Source organism: Miscanthus floridulus, chromosome 18, assembly GCF_019320115.1.
Source record: "Miscanthus floridulus cultivar M001 chromosome 18, ASM1932011v1, whole genome shotgun sequence".
Lineage (NCBI taxonomy): Eukaryota > Viridiplantae > Streptophyta > Magnoliopsida > Poales > Poaceae > Miscanthus > Miscanthus floridulus.
Window position 1 is genome coordinate 37,954,197 of NC_089597.1, and position 14,059 is coordinate 37,968,255.

Sequence of the window (14,059 nt, forward strand, 5' to 3'; positions counted from 1 at the left end):
GGCACCTGCTTCAAATACTGATCGCCCAATCTCAACGGTCATCAGTATACTTAAGTTGTGACTAGATGCACTATAGTGTACGACTGGACATAGGACCCTAGCATTTGGTCACTTCCAGTAAGGTTCTAGTCACGACCAGACGCGTCTAGCCACATCCGACCGCACTCGCCCAGCGTTCGGTCACTCACCATCTTATCTGTGAGCCACCACCTGCACCCGGTCAAGAGACCGAGGGTGGCCTACACTATGTGCCACTGACCGAACGTAAGATCCTAGCGTCCGGTGCACACTGTGAAACCCTATCTTCTGTGTACAGGGTGCCAGTGGAGTTTCGAACCCTTGCTCCCAAGTGCTCAACACAATGTGTATCTCCTTTCGCCTCCGTTTCTTCACCGAGTTGATCCACATCAACTCCAACTTTTTCTCCTTTGCAAATGTGCCAACACCACCAAGTGTACACCACTATGTGTATGTGTGTTAGCCTTTTACAAACATTTTCCAAAGGCTTAGCCACTCAACTTGCCACGCCACTCGATCCTAGCAATGATGCAAAGTTAGATCACCAAAGTGGCACTAGATGACCGATATGCAAACAAGTTTGCCCCTCTTGATAGCATGACCATCTATCCTAAACCTAGTTATCAACTTCTCTACACACCTATGATCGGTGAAATCAAATGCCCTAGGTTATACCTTTGCCTTGTGCATTCTACTCCATCTCCTCCAATGTCGATGCAACACAAGCACCAACACGATCAACAATGATATGATCCACTTCATATCATCATGTGATCATATTGGTTCATCGATCTTAACTTCACTTGCTTTTCACCGTTGCCTTCATCCATCGGCGCCAAGTCTTACTCAAGCTTCACCGCCACACGGTCCATTGCTCCAAAGCCTTCAACTTGCCCTTCACGCTTGCAACCAGTCCATCAAGCCAAGTCATATCTTGATCTTCTCCACCTTAATCACATGACTCAATGTCATGTCTCATGTGTAATGAGTTCCTTCATCATCACATGTGTGAGCTTTGCCACATCTCCGAGCCATTTCCACCTTCATGGCATATGTTTCTCACACACATGTACCTATGGACTAATCACCTGTGTATCTCATATAAACACAATTAGTCCACCCAGGTTGTCACTCAATTATCAAAACCAAACAAGGACCTTTCACCACCGCGGTGTGCCGCCACATGACTCGACCGCACGTGGCCACACCTCCTTCGCCATCCTCCACTCCAATTGTCACCTCGGCTAGGTCCATGGTAGTCTACTGATGCTCCCTCGCTAGCCAGTTAGGTTCTTAGGTGCTCTGGTTTGCCGGGGCAGCCACGCCACCGTCGCGGATGCCTGCACGTCGCTGTAGCTTGCTCCAACGCGTCCCGCCGCGTCGCATTGCTGCTTGGTGTAGGCGGTTGGATTGTAGTCAAAGTTCGGCCGACCAACGGGCCAGCATGAGCCTCTGGTGGCCGGCGCGGTCATGCTGTGTCACCGTCCGCTGCGCCGTCGTGCACTGAACCACCGGGGGTGCGTGCGGGTGAATTAGGGAAAGGATGGGGGTTAACTAAGAAGGTCTGAGAGAGGGGGAAATAGTGTTAGCACTTAGTTGTGATTTGGGAGAAGTGTGAGGTATCTTTAGCAAAAGCGACAACGCGCGCGGGACTCCCCCGCCGCGGGCCGCCTCATGAGCGGGCCAGCCTCACGTGGGCCATGCTAGCGGGTCGCTGCGCATACGCTGGGTCACGTGGGCCACACGTGTGGGCCGCATGGGAGATTCGCTTTTTGTTTTTCTAAGGAATTAGAAATAGTTTTCTAATTTAATTTATGAGCTGGTCTTTGGTAATTAATATAAAATCATGTAGGTATCCAAAAATCGTGAAACAAATTTTGTTAGGTTTCTAAAATTGTGCTCTATCTATTGGTGTATTTAGTTCATGTTTATATGTGTTGACATTAGGAGCTATTAAATCATTTGAGAATGCTTAATAATATTAAGTTAATTATTGTAGGAATTTTTTTGGTGAATTGATGATAGTTTTGATCCTGAAATTTTTATAGCAGTTTCATTGTATTATTATGTGCTCACTGTAATTTTGTAGCTTTAGAATAGATTAAGCATTAGGGTAGTTAAATGCTCTTTGTTTCAATATACATTAAATCACTAGTAGAAATAAAGATATATCCTTAAATTGCCAAGCTAAGAGTTTATTAGTTGAACCCAATAATTTGCTTGATGAAAATGATAGTTAGCTTAGTATCTTAGTTATTAGAGCTATCTTAGTAGCTTAGTATGTGTATTCTTATTTTAAGAGTTGTTGTTGCCTAAATGCTAAGTGTTGCATCATCATCGCATGCATGTAGAGAATGAGTTGGCGGAGATCGTGACCATAGGCCATCACAAGTACGAGGAGATCATCGAGGAGTATGAGGAGGAGATTCTTATGCTGGAGGAGGTCTCGGAGCCACCACTGACTGACTTAGCTGATACCGCACCTGCCCAAGGCATGCCTCGGTGCATAACCTCTATTTTATAATTCATCGCATATATATGTGTTGTGCATTTATGTTATAGGAATTTTATGGAAACCACATGCATAGATATACCTATCCTAAGAGTCTTACTAGTGCAGGTTCGAGTAGATGCTATGCTTATATCATCGGTAGCGTGAGTAACCTGCCGTTGCTCACAATAGGGGATTATTATTACTCTCATAATAAAATGATGAAAGGAAAAATGTAGGCATGGCAGGGATATGGTATGGGGTGGGTGTAACAGGTTGTGTCCCGTGGCCAATGGGGCTTAGCTTGGTTACACTGTTTTCCCTGTTCATGTCGATTAAGGACCGTCCGTTGCTGTGGATGGTAGTCAGGTCACAGACTTATTATCCTGAGCACATACTTGTTTATGGGAGCGGGAGGGCTCGTTACGTTCTTGTCGTGGATTCCGGCTCTTTTTGGACCGACTGATTGAAGGCGGGGAAAGGTGGAGGTCTAAGCACCATATTAAGATCGGGTCTCAAGTGTGGGGGCTTGGAGTCCAAGTTTGGATGGGGACCTGAACCCCGTGACAGGAGTGGAATGGTTGGTCTTGTTTGTGCCTAGGGTACAAACGAGGCGTGTGTTTTGGGGTACCCAGCTAGGATACATTGGTTCACGAATCGTTGTTTCTGTGAGACGGTATGACTTGGATATGGTCTAGCACCGTAGCAAGAACAGGAAAATGAAAGATGGTGAAATGGTTCTGATTTCTTAACCCTTGCTTGAAAGTAGAACATGTGCTTACCTAGAATGGTTAGCTAAGGAAGTAATCATGACTGCTAATAAAACTTGACTATAAGGATGAACTATTAGTAATGCTTTCCGCAAACAAAAAGAAAACAACAAACCCATATTGCCTATCATATCCTTGAGAGTTGGGAAACTATTCCCACAAGTCGGGTAAGTCTTGCGAGTACATTGTGTACTCAGGATTTAATTTACCCCTATTACAGGTGCAGCTTGAGGAGTAGCTCTTGTGTGGAGGATTCTTCTGGTGGGCACAGACAGATCCTTGTATCATTTCCACTAGATGTTTGTTTTCATTCCGCTGTTTAATTATCGCACTCTGAACTCTGGTATTGTAATAAATAATTTCCTAGAACTCTTGTTGTATGAAATGGACTAAGTATTGTAAGCTCGTACTCATTATTAGATTCTAGATGTAAAACATGTATTGTTTTGAGTTCTCCCTTGAGTTGTGCTTGACAGAACTGTCCGATGTAGCTCACTTTCGAGGTGCTTAGTGTCTAGTGGAAGACGAGCACCTCCAAAAGCGTGTTATTTCGGGTGGTTCTACCACACCTCGGTCTGATGCCTCCACGTGTTAGGCTAGCATGCGCCACGCTAGTTCCCGCGCAGAGGGATAGTGTGCGCATGCCATCTGACACCATCGTGCTACTAGGTTCGATGCTCTCGCACCCGAGACCCTACACTAGGGTTAGCCATCGAACCCAGCCAGAGGCCAGTCCGACTCTCCGATGATCAGGGCCTGATGTCCTAGATCAACTCCAACTCAAGCGCGACACTTCACCCTTACTCAAATGTGCTAACCATCAAGTGTATCATCTTATGCATGTGTGTTAGCATATTTTCACAAATATTTTCAAGGGTGTTAGCACTCACTAGAATCTAAACGCATATGCAATGAGTTAGAACGTCTAGTGGCACTTTGATAAGCACATTTAGATATGAGTTTCACCCCTCTTAATAGTATGGCTATCTATCCTAAATGTGATCGCACTCACTAAGTGTCTCGATCACCAAACCAAAAAGCTTCTATCAAAAATCACCTTTGCCTTGAGCTTTTTCTTTTTCTTTTTCTTCTTTTTCAAGCCCGAGCACTTGATCATCACCATACTATTACCATCATCATGATCTTCATTTGCTCCATCACTTGGAATGTGCATAACCTATCTCATATTCACTTAGATAAACTAGCACCTTGTTCGCTTGGGCTTGTTTGGCTTATAAGCCATACTTTTTCAGCCAACGAACAATATTTTTCTCTCACACCAAATCAGCCAATAGTACTTTCAGCCATGGCTTATCAGCCAAACAAGCCCAAGCGAATAGGGTGTAGGTTAGCACTTAGGGTTTCATCAATTCACCAAAACCAAACTAGAGCTTTTAGAGGGCTCTTGTGCAAGCAAGACATTAAGGGCCCGACAATCCAATGTTTTAATATAATAACGATTGAAGTATATATTATTACTAATAAGAGCTAACTTGCATAAAAAATAACAAAAGTACATCAAATAAGATCAAAGAACGGTAAAATAACTATTATGTTCGTGCCAAGAATGGTAAAATAACGACAGTATATTTGGCTCGCTGACTTCGATAGCATACTACTACAATCAAGGTGGAAAGTCTAGTGCTTATTGATCAAAGAAGAAGTGATAGGGGTCTTCTTAAGAAGAGTTGCTTTGATGAAAAGAGTGTAGCCATGATGGCAAGTCAAGGTGGGGCCCTGTGAAGGCAAGCCTTGTGTATGTTGGTGTGATGATGAGAGAAAGGAAATGACCTTGAACAATAGCTGTCTGTAGCACACCCTACAATGACTTTGACTAGCGGACCAGCCTATCCAATACCCTACGCCATGCTTGATGGCTTGGCCAATGGCTTTGTTGACCAGTGCAAAGGCCCGACAACTGTTTTGAGAGTCACTGGAGAATGGCCAATAAGTTGGATTCCCTCCTTGCTTTACCTACTTTTTTTTCCAGCGACTGCTACTAATTCCTTTATTTCCCACGTAACCTTTACTTCTATCTGGAGAAGATCCATTACCTAGCTCTTATTCCGGCATGATCAAATCGATACCAACATTCAAGAGCGGATAAGACTAAAAAGAGAAAAAGCAGGGCTTGGCTTTTCTATTCATCTACACCACCTGACAGAGATTCTTTCACAGCCTCATTTAGCTAGTAGAATTCTTTCTAGATCTCATTCTTTTTGCTTTCTGGGCTGAGACCGTCTAATTTCATTCTTGCCTAGGAAGAGAGGATCAGAACTCACACTCGATCCCTACTCTTTCCTCGTACTTCATAGGTTTTTGAGGCTGAGGGTGAACTGGACTCGCATTCACTTGCTGGGAAAAAGAGAGTGGATTAGGCTACGAATGAGGTTGAGGATAGGTCATAGGACGGATGAGGTAAAGTATTCCAAAATGGAGGATTCCAATCCGAGGAAGTAGGTCAACCACCTTGAATATGGCTCCATGGAAGTAGTTAGGGGATAAGCCTAAGGAGGATAGGCCTATGGGATTTCCACAATGAGTCCTAGTACCAGGTAGGTTAAGGTGTAATAAGCCAAAGAGGACTTAGCGGAACTCGATAGGCCAAAAAGGAGGGACTCATCAAAGGAAGTTGCCGACTCGGGTAGGTAAGCAAGAAAGTAGACTCCTTCATCGGCCAGGGTACTCCTGAAATCTATCTCAGTAGGGAAAAGAGGAGTTATGGTATAGAGAATTCTGACCTAAATGGATGCATTGATTAGGGTCTTTGTCCCTAAGAAATGCATCCTTATGAATACAAGAGTGGTTTTTTTGGTATAGCAGGACTTGAACCTGCGACCATTAGGTTAAAAGCCCAATGCTCTACCAACTGAGCTATACACCTGATTTTACAAGAAGGCTTGGTGCGGAAAAGAAAAGAGGGTGGCTTGGCCCCTTTTCTTCTTATCATATCACAAGGGCGCGGCTCTGTGTGGGGCTCGTACTGTGGAGCAAGTCTGGGAGTCCTTTCCACTCATTGAGGATTCTATCTAAAAAAGAAGGTCAACGGGGGAGACTATAGTAGCTCGAACTCAGACTATCTACAAAAAAGCTAAAACTCCCTTGTCTTCAACTATGAACTTACATCTATCGATAACACGGGCTTCTTAGGTCAATCACATCCCCAGGAACTTCTAACTGGCCTAGCAAGGACCAACTTGAGAAATTGATTCGATTTAACAAGAGGCTCGTGTAACACCTCAGTGTTATGGTTGCATTAAAACACTTGCATCACATGAGCATGTGCATCATCATCTCATTCATAAGAATCATACCATGATGAATGTTATCATTTCATATGTGTTTCTATTTGAATTGCTTGATTTTATGCTAGCATTTGTGTGTGCTCATGTGTGGTCTATGCAAATTTGTGTCAAATGTCTTCTTAAACAACTTAGCTACACTTAGAATGTCATTAGGAACAATGTTCATGTTGACCATATTGCCTAATTATGCTTCCAAGTAATGGTTTGACTTGTGTTGACCTCTAGGACTCTTTTGTTTGACTATTTAAAAAGTATAGTTTAGAGTGTTTGCATGTCTGAGCAACCTAAAGAAAAGTTGTAGCAAATTATATAAGGAACAAAAGTTATTTTATGACCATCTCATGAAAATGTGAAGAACATGCTAAAAAATGGCCCACAAGTCAGTTTTGAGGTCTATTTGGAGACTCAGAAATTTTCTAAGTCAAAAACCAAATTTCAGTTTCATTGGCTCGACATTGGAGATGAGTTTACTCATGATTCTTTGAGAATTAGGCCTTGGTCTTTTAATATAAATTGTAGACTGTATGAAGGGCTACAACTTTCATTTAGATGGATTTCACTAATCATCAACGGTTTAAGAGATCAATCGTCATCAACTTGGGCTGTCAGGCTATGATGGCTTAACTTATGGTGAGCTACAGTACTAGACCGGTTTCAGGGTTCAAACACCGCGTGGCACCGCGCATCGTTGGTGTCCTGCCTATGCAGGCCACGTCGGGCTGCCGCGCACCAAATGAAGTGCCAACGTCCGCCCGTGAGCCTCCCAGCGCCACATTTCATTCCCTGCTTCTCCTTCGCCTCCTTCGCTTGTTCGCAGCACCACCGCAGCAGTAGAGCAGCATCGCCGTCGCCATTGATGGCACAAGCTCGTGCCTTATCGCTCGATTGCCACCGCAGCAGCTCCTATGTGATCCTACCATCGCACCGCACCCATAGTTGCATGCTAGCCGCGTTCGGTAAGCTGTCTCGCCGTGCGGACCTCGCCGGTACTCCGCCGCCGAGCCCCGTCGTCGTGGCCAGGACACCTCCGTCCGCCATTCGCTGTGAAAGCTTGTGCATTAGTTTCGCCATAGTTGGTAGAGTCTTGGCAGCCGTAGATCGAGCTCTCATGGTCAGCTCCGGCGTCTCACCGTCGAGCCACGCTGTCTTGCCGCCATGGCCACCGCCATCGTCTTGATCTCCGGCAATAGGTCCAGCCAAGTTGCTCCATAGGTTTGGGAGGTCTAGGAGGTCATGGTCGTGCCGGTGTAGTCGCCGGAAAAGTCACCGCCGGGAAACTCCGGCTGATCCCGCGCCATCCCCTGTTTTTCATGTCGCTGACATGCGAGCCCTCCTATGTCGTGGACCCCGCCTGCCAGTGATTGTTAAGAAATAGGATAGCTCATTTATTTCGGTTTTGAATGCAACTTTGTGAAATTTATATCTGGAGTTTAGTAGATCCAAATTTGGTGGTTCCAATTTTGTTAGGATCTTGGTGAAGTGTAGTATTTAGGAAAAATATAATATTAGAAGCTGTAGTAGAGTTTCTAGATGAATTAAATTGAAACTTGAATTGTGTTTTAAAATGAATGCAGAATTGTTTAATTTATATCTAGAGTTCCTGTGCTCCAAAAATTATGAAATTTATATGGTGAGCTTTTCTTGATGAGTATAAGCTCTGGTAAAAATTTGAGAGTCCGTGCATGAATAGTTTTTGAGTTATAGATTTTCCTTTTATAATTTGGTGATCCTCGTGTGAATTGTTATAAATTATCTATGAATCCAATGCTCATGAAATTTATTGGAGGTTGTCCTAGTACCTTAAGGATGCTAAGAAAAATATAAAATTTGTTGCTTGACACTTTTCACTAGGGTTTCCTATTTATGTTATTTTAAGCCTTTATACCTTGCCATTTTTATGTAGGATGTAATACTTCTTCAAATGATGTGAAATTTTTATAGTAGCCTACTTGGAGCATGTAGTACCTACTGTAATTTTTGTAGATTAAATGGTGCAGTTTGCATATATGTTTATTATTCCTCTTAAATAATTAAATAAATTAAGAAAGGCATTAAAAGAAATGAATTGGTGGTGAACACTTTACATTATGGTGTTATTTTGATATGTGTGATGAGTTAGTAAAGTTGGTTTTGTCCATTTATATGTTTGCAACATAAGTTAATAATTATTCTCTTGCATTATGTCTTTCTGGATAGTTCTGGGAACTTTGCAAAGTTCATCATGATAATTTGGTTTTCTGGGAAAGTAGTGAATAGAAAAGTTGTAGATAATTTATGTATCTAGCTCCTGTTAAAATTTGGTGGCATTTGGCCTAGTAGTTTAGGAGTTATAGTCATTCAAAGTTGGATCATAGTTTTGCTTGCTCTCTGTCTTGTTTGGACCTGATTATGTGGTTATGTAAATTCGACCTGGTAAATATTGGAATCATGCCTTGAGGTCTGAAAATGAATTGTAGGCAATTTCATAAGCTTTCCAAATTGTCTTGTTTGTTGTCATTTCGATTTGTAGATCTCCGGTTATGATCAGTTTACTGTACCACTGTATAGTCCCTGTTTTGCTGAAATCCGAATGTTTGTGTGTATGCTTTGTTGCAATGTTCTTGTTGATAGTTTAGGTGCTAGCCTAACTTGAGAACTTGCTTAGGTGCAGGTACTAGGTCCTTAACTGAAGATGAGCGATTGTACATTAAGTTGTATAAACTTGGTAAGTTAAAGTGATTTGAATAGAGCTTAAGTTAGAATATGCTGGACTACAGTAAGCATGTGCATTCCCCGAGCATCCCTAACTTTGTTCATGTGCATCCATGATATTTATCTTGCGCATACATGCAATAGGTGTGCCGGAGGGAGTGACGCTTCTGGAGTTCGAGGGAGCGAGCCAGGAGGAGGAGCCCAAGGTTCAGGCAATCGATGAAGCAAGCGCCGAGGAGGAGTTGCCCGAGTGCCCTGACCACCGCCCATCCTCTTTCTTAAAAGGCAAGCCCCAGAGCATATTGAGTACCATGTTAATAATGAATTAAGACCGGGCGGAGTTTTGTGTAGATTTGGATATAGTGACTCCGTCTGTGTCGTTTAAGGACCGATATACTGTACGTCCTCATGTCATGTTGAACGCAGCCTAACACTTAGCTAGCCGGATAAGTCGTTCCGACCATGAAGCCTAGTAGCTCGACTCAGGCTAGGATCATGAGCAGTTGGTCACAATCTAGATCACGGGCATGATCTCTATTTATCTTATCCGAATGCTTTTGTGGGATGTGATCGGTAGGCCGGTACTTGTATTTGAACTCATGTGTGTGAGTTAAACTATTTGCTTCCGCTACTTTACAAGACTTGGTTTGTAATAACTATGACTCCGATGTGTTGTAATCTATCTACAAACTATTTGTGAAATATGTAACGTGTGATGTGTTATGTTGAATTACTATGATCTTGGTTGTATGCAAGTTGGTTTGAAATCCTTCGTGGTTTCAGTTGACTACCGGGTTTATATGGGCTCAAGTGCGAGAATTTGATTGTTTCGATGATCGTTTTTGTACTTGTGCTCTTATAAATTGGACGGTTCTGCGACAGCTGGTATTAGAGCTAGATTCAACACTAAACATATCATTCGGGTATTTAAAAACAAAAGCTTTTGTTGCGAAAATGATTTTCCAACTTATAGTTATATATAGGTGTTTCAAAATCTAAAATTCTATAGTATGCTGGTGATCACATCCCTTGTAGCACACATAAGGACTTTTAGGTGGCTTATATAATTACTAACTTGGGGAAAAGTGATTGTTTCTATTTCATCATCCATGCGGCGTGCTATTGCATGGGTGCCATTCGCTTAAATGGTAATGTATGGATCAATTGCCTCTACGCCAAGGTAAGTGTGAGTTGTGAGGGCATGACCGTCCAACTGTCGGTCTAGGGGAGAGTTAGTTGTGGTTACTGGAATATTTACATGTTGCATACATGTACATATGAAGGTACTTAATTGTGGGTATATCTATCGGGTAGTTTTGGATACCAAAGTATATATATCCGGGGATATATAGAGAGAGAGTATCTTAGCTTACTACTTTCATTGTATGCATAATTATATCTTGTTGGGTTGGGCTGCAATGAAATTTTCTGCAGGTACGCTAACAATGCACCGTGTAGATCGACTAGTTACCGCTATTCGAGAGAACGTATGTATGCCACCGTATATTCCGCTAGAACTTATCTTTTCTTAGGTTTGTGAGGACGTACGGAATGTGCATGCATCATATTCACTCATGTCATTCATATTGCAGTACTCCCTCCCTTATAACTTACTTATGCCTACCTTGAAAAATAATCCTCTCATGAGAGTTGCATCCCTTTTGATACAGATGGCCGCGCCCGTGTTTCCTCCTTGTAGCGGCACCTTTTTAGACTAGTTTGGTACGCCTACCTTGCTCTGGAGGGTGCTAAGCTCAGTTGGGTACCCGGAGGTACCCCGTTACACATGGGTGCAAACAGTGCCATTTGGAGATGTGCCATGGTACAATGTGACCTTGGTGGTGCCGCAGAACCCCACGAGATCGCTGTGGCGTGGGTGGAGCACCGAGTTAGATGGGCAAAGCCCACGGGAAGCCATGCATGTTGCTGCTCTTGATGTGCTTATGGACATAGCACAGAGTTTTGGAGATGAATTGGTGAGTGGACTAGCTGCATCCCTTCCCCAAGTGGCTCCTACAGATGCTGAGTGGACTCAAGAAGCTAGCCAGGCCTTGGTTCGAGGCCGTGGTGAACGTGTTCAGAGCGACAATGTGGAAATGAGTGCTATGATGGCCATCTTGAAGCTTTGTCGAGTCAGGTAGGACACCCTCTCTAGTGTATTAGAAGAAGCTGGCAAGGCAATGGTAGCCCAGCGCAAGTTTAGGTTGCGTGCCCGCAAGTACCGCCATAGGGCGGAGGCATGTGGGCAAGCTCAGCTGGAGGTAGATGAGATTCGGGGCATTGCAAATTATCGCTTTGCAGCAGTGGGGCAAGTAGCACGCGAGAGAGATGAGCTTCATAACCAGCTTATGAACCTCACCATAGAGAGAGATGAGGCAGTACAGGAGTTGGACCATGTGACCCATCATAGAGATGCAACTCTGGAGTTAGCAGAAGAAAGGCGTCAGGGATGGATCATGGCTAACCACAATGCTTTTCAAAGGCAGAATGCGCTCCAAGAGCAGCTAGAGGAGCTTCAGGTTGAATACCATCACATGAACAACCGCATGTTTCCTATTCCTCACCCTCCACCAGTTTACCCAAATCTTAGACCTCAAGTGATTGAGGCTGATGAAGAAGATGAGGACTTGTAGATGAATGTTAATGCCGCTGAACCTGCAAATGAAGAGGAAGAGGATGACCCTGAAGAAGTCCAGGGCATCTCCGATGTGGACAGTGACCACTACGACTAGTAGTTAGCTAGCAAGTCTCACTAGTTTAAGCTTTTGCCGCCATTGTGTAATGGACTCAGTACTATGGCAAATGTTGGATGTACCTTTTAATTTGAACATGGCATGTAATGTACCTTAATCTGCTCCCTTCGGGATGCTTATCTTAGTTGGTGGAATTTAAAACTTTTCATGTTGGAATGCACTGCGAATGGCGCTAGTAATCTATTGATGATGTGGAGATTGGAGAATGAATTATTGCCTCTATTTTATTGCATGAATTTTACATTCTCTCCAGTAAATTCAGTTTGGCATAATTACATTATTCCTCTCCAATGTGCTGACATCACCAATAATTGCTGGTTGCGTATTGTTGCAGATGCCACGCACTCATGCCACTAGTATGGCTGGTGATGATGATGATCTCCCACCGCCACCACCGCCCACACCAGCAGAATTGATGGCAATATTGGTTGAAGGACAGCGCACTATGGCAAATGCTCTCTGCATGATTGCAAATCGTGATGGCTGTGGTGCACACCAAGGACATGAACCAAATTAGTATGGCGACTTCAAAGATTTCCTTGACACTAAACCACCGATCTTCAAGGAGGCTGAAGAGCCCCTCTAAGCTGATGAGTGGTTGAACACTCTCGAGCAGAAATTCTGTCTGCTTCGCTTGACTGAGGTGCTGAAGACTGAGTATGCATCTCACCAACTACATGGGCCAGCTGGTATTTGGTGGAGTCATTATCGATCCACTATGCCCGCTGACGCCGAAATCACTTGGGATCAGTTGAAGTTTGCTTTTAGGGGAAATTATATTCCTCCTGGTCTCATGGCAATCAAGCACACTGAATTTATGAAGCTAATACAGGGAAACAAGAGCTTGAATGAATACCTGCAGGCTTTCAATAACCTTGCAAGGTATGCTACTGAGTTTGTTGACACTGATGCTAAGAAGATCGCTAGTTTCAAATGGGGACTTAGCCCCAAATTGATGAAGACTATGGGCAATTGTAAGTGTGCTACCATTAATGAGTCTGTTAGTGATGCTTTATCTCAAGAAAACAACAATGCTATTTATGCCGCTTCAAAGAATCGCAAGAGAGCCTATGAGGCAGGTGCCTCACAGTCCAAACCTCCAGTCACATCTAAGGCTCCATTCCTTCCTCCAGCATCAGCTGTTAAGTTCCGCCCACTGCTGAAGAAGAATCCAGGCAAGATTGGATTTCGCAAGGCTTTTACAGTTGCTCTTCCAAAGGGCACTACTCGTCATGGTAGCTCCAATGTTCCTCCAAGCAACATGCCATGCTGGAACTACAACAAGCCAGGTCACTAGGCAAGGAAGTGTCCTTATCCCAAGAAGAATAACAACCAAGGTGGCCACCAGGGGCAGGTGAACTACACTAATATTCCTGATATTCCTTTAGGAGAGGTAGTCACTGCTAGTAAGTTTCTGGTTGATCAACACCCTGCAGTTGTACAATTTGATTCGGGTGCTTCCCATTCTTTTATGAGCCCCGCATTTGCATCCAAGTTTAAATAGAAAACATACACTATAGAGGGTGAGGGTTATTGTATTAGGGCTACCAGTGGTACTATCCCCACAAAGTTAGTTGTTGGGGGTGTGCAACTTGAGGTAGAGGGATGAAGTTATCCGGTGGATCTGGTAGTTTTACCGGGGCTACGTATTGATGTGATATTGGGAATGAATTGGATGAGCAGTCATGGGGTGCTTATTGATACATAGACTAGAGTAGTCATGCTCAGAGATCCTGGTAATCAGGAAGGTTTTCTAGTGCAACTACCTAAGGACATCAATCTCTCTTGTGCGGCAAATGCGGTGCAAGCAAAGGCTATTGCAGATATCCCAGTAGTGTGTGATTTTCTAGATGTTTTTCCTGATGATTTGCCCGGATTGCCCTCAGATCGGGATGTGGAGTTCAAGATAGAATTGCAACCTGGTACAGCGCCCATATCTAGAAGACCTTATAGAATGCCTCCCAACGAACTAGCCGAACTTAAGACCCAGTTGAATGAACTTCTAAAGAAAGGCCTTATCCATCCTAGTTC

The 14,059-nt window shown here is 43.6% G+C and overlaps 1 non-coding gene across 1 annotated transcript; it reads right to left on the reverse strand.

Annotated features, from left to right (window-relative positions):
* Positions 1-6,090: 6,090 nt before the first annotated feature.
* TRNAK-UUU (transfer RNA lysine (anticodon UUU)) lies at positions 6,091-6,163 on the reverse strand. The gene has a single exon. It is a non-coding gene; the product is annotated as a tRNA-Lys (tRNA).
* Between the last annotated feature and the right edge of the window lie 7,896 nt (positions 6,164-14,059).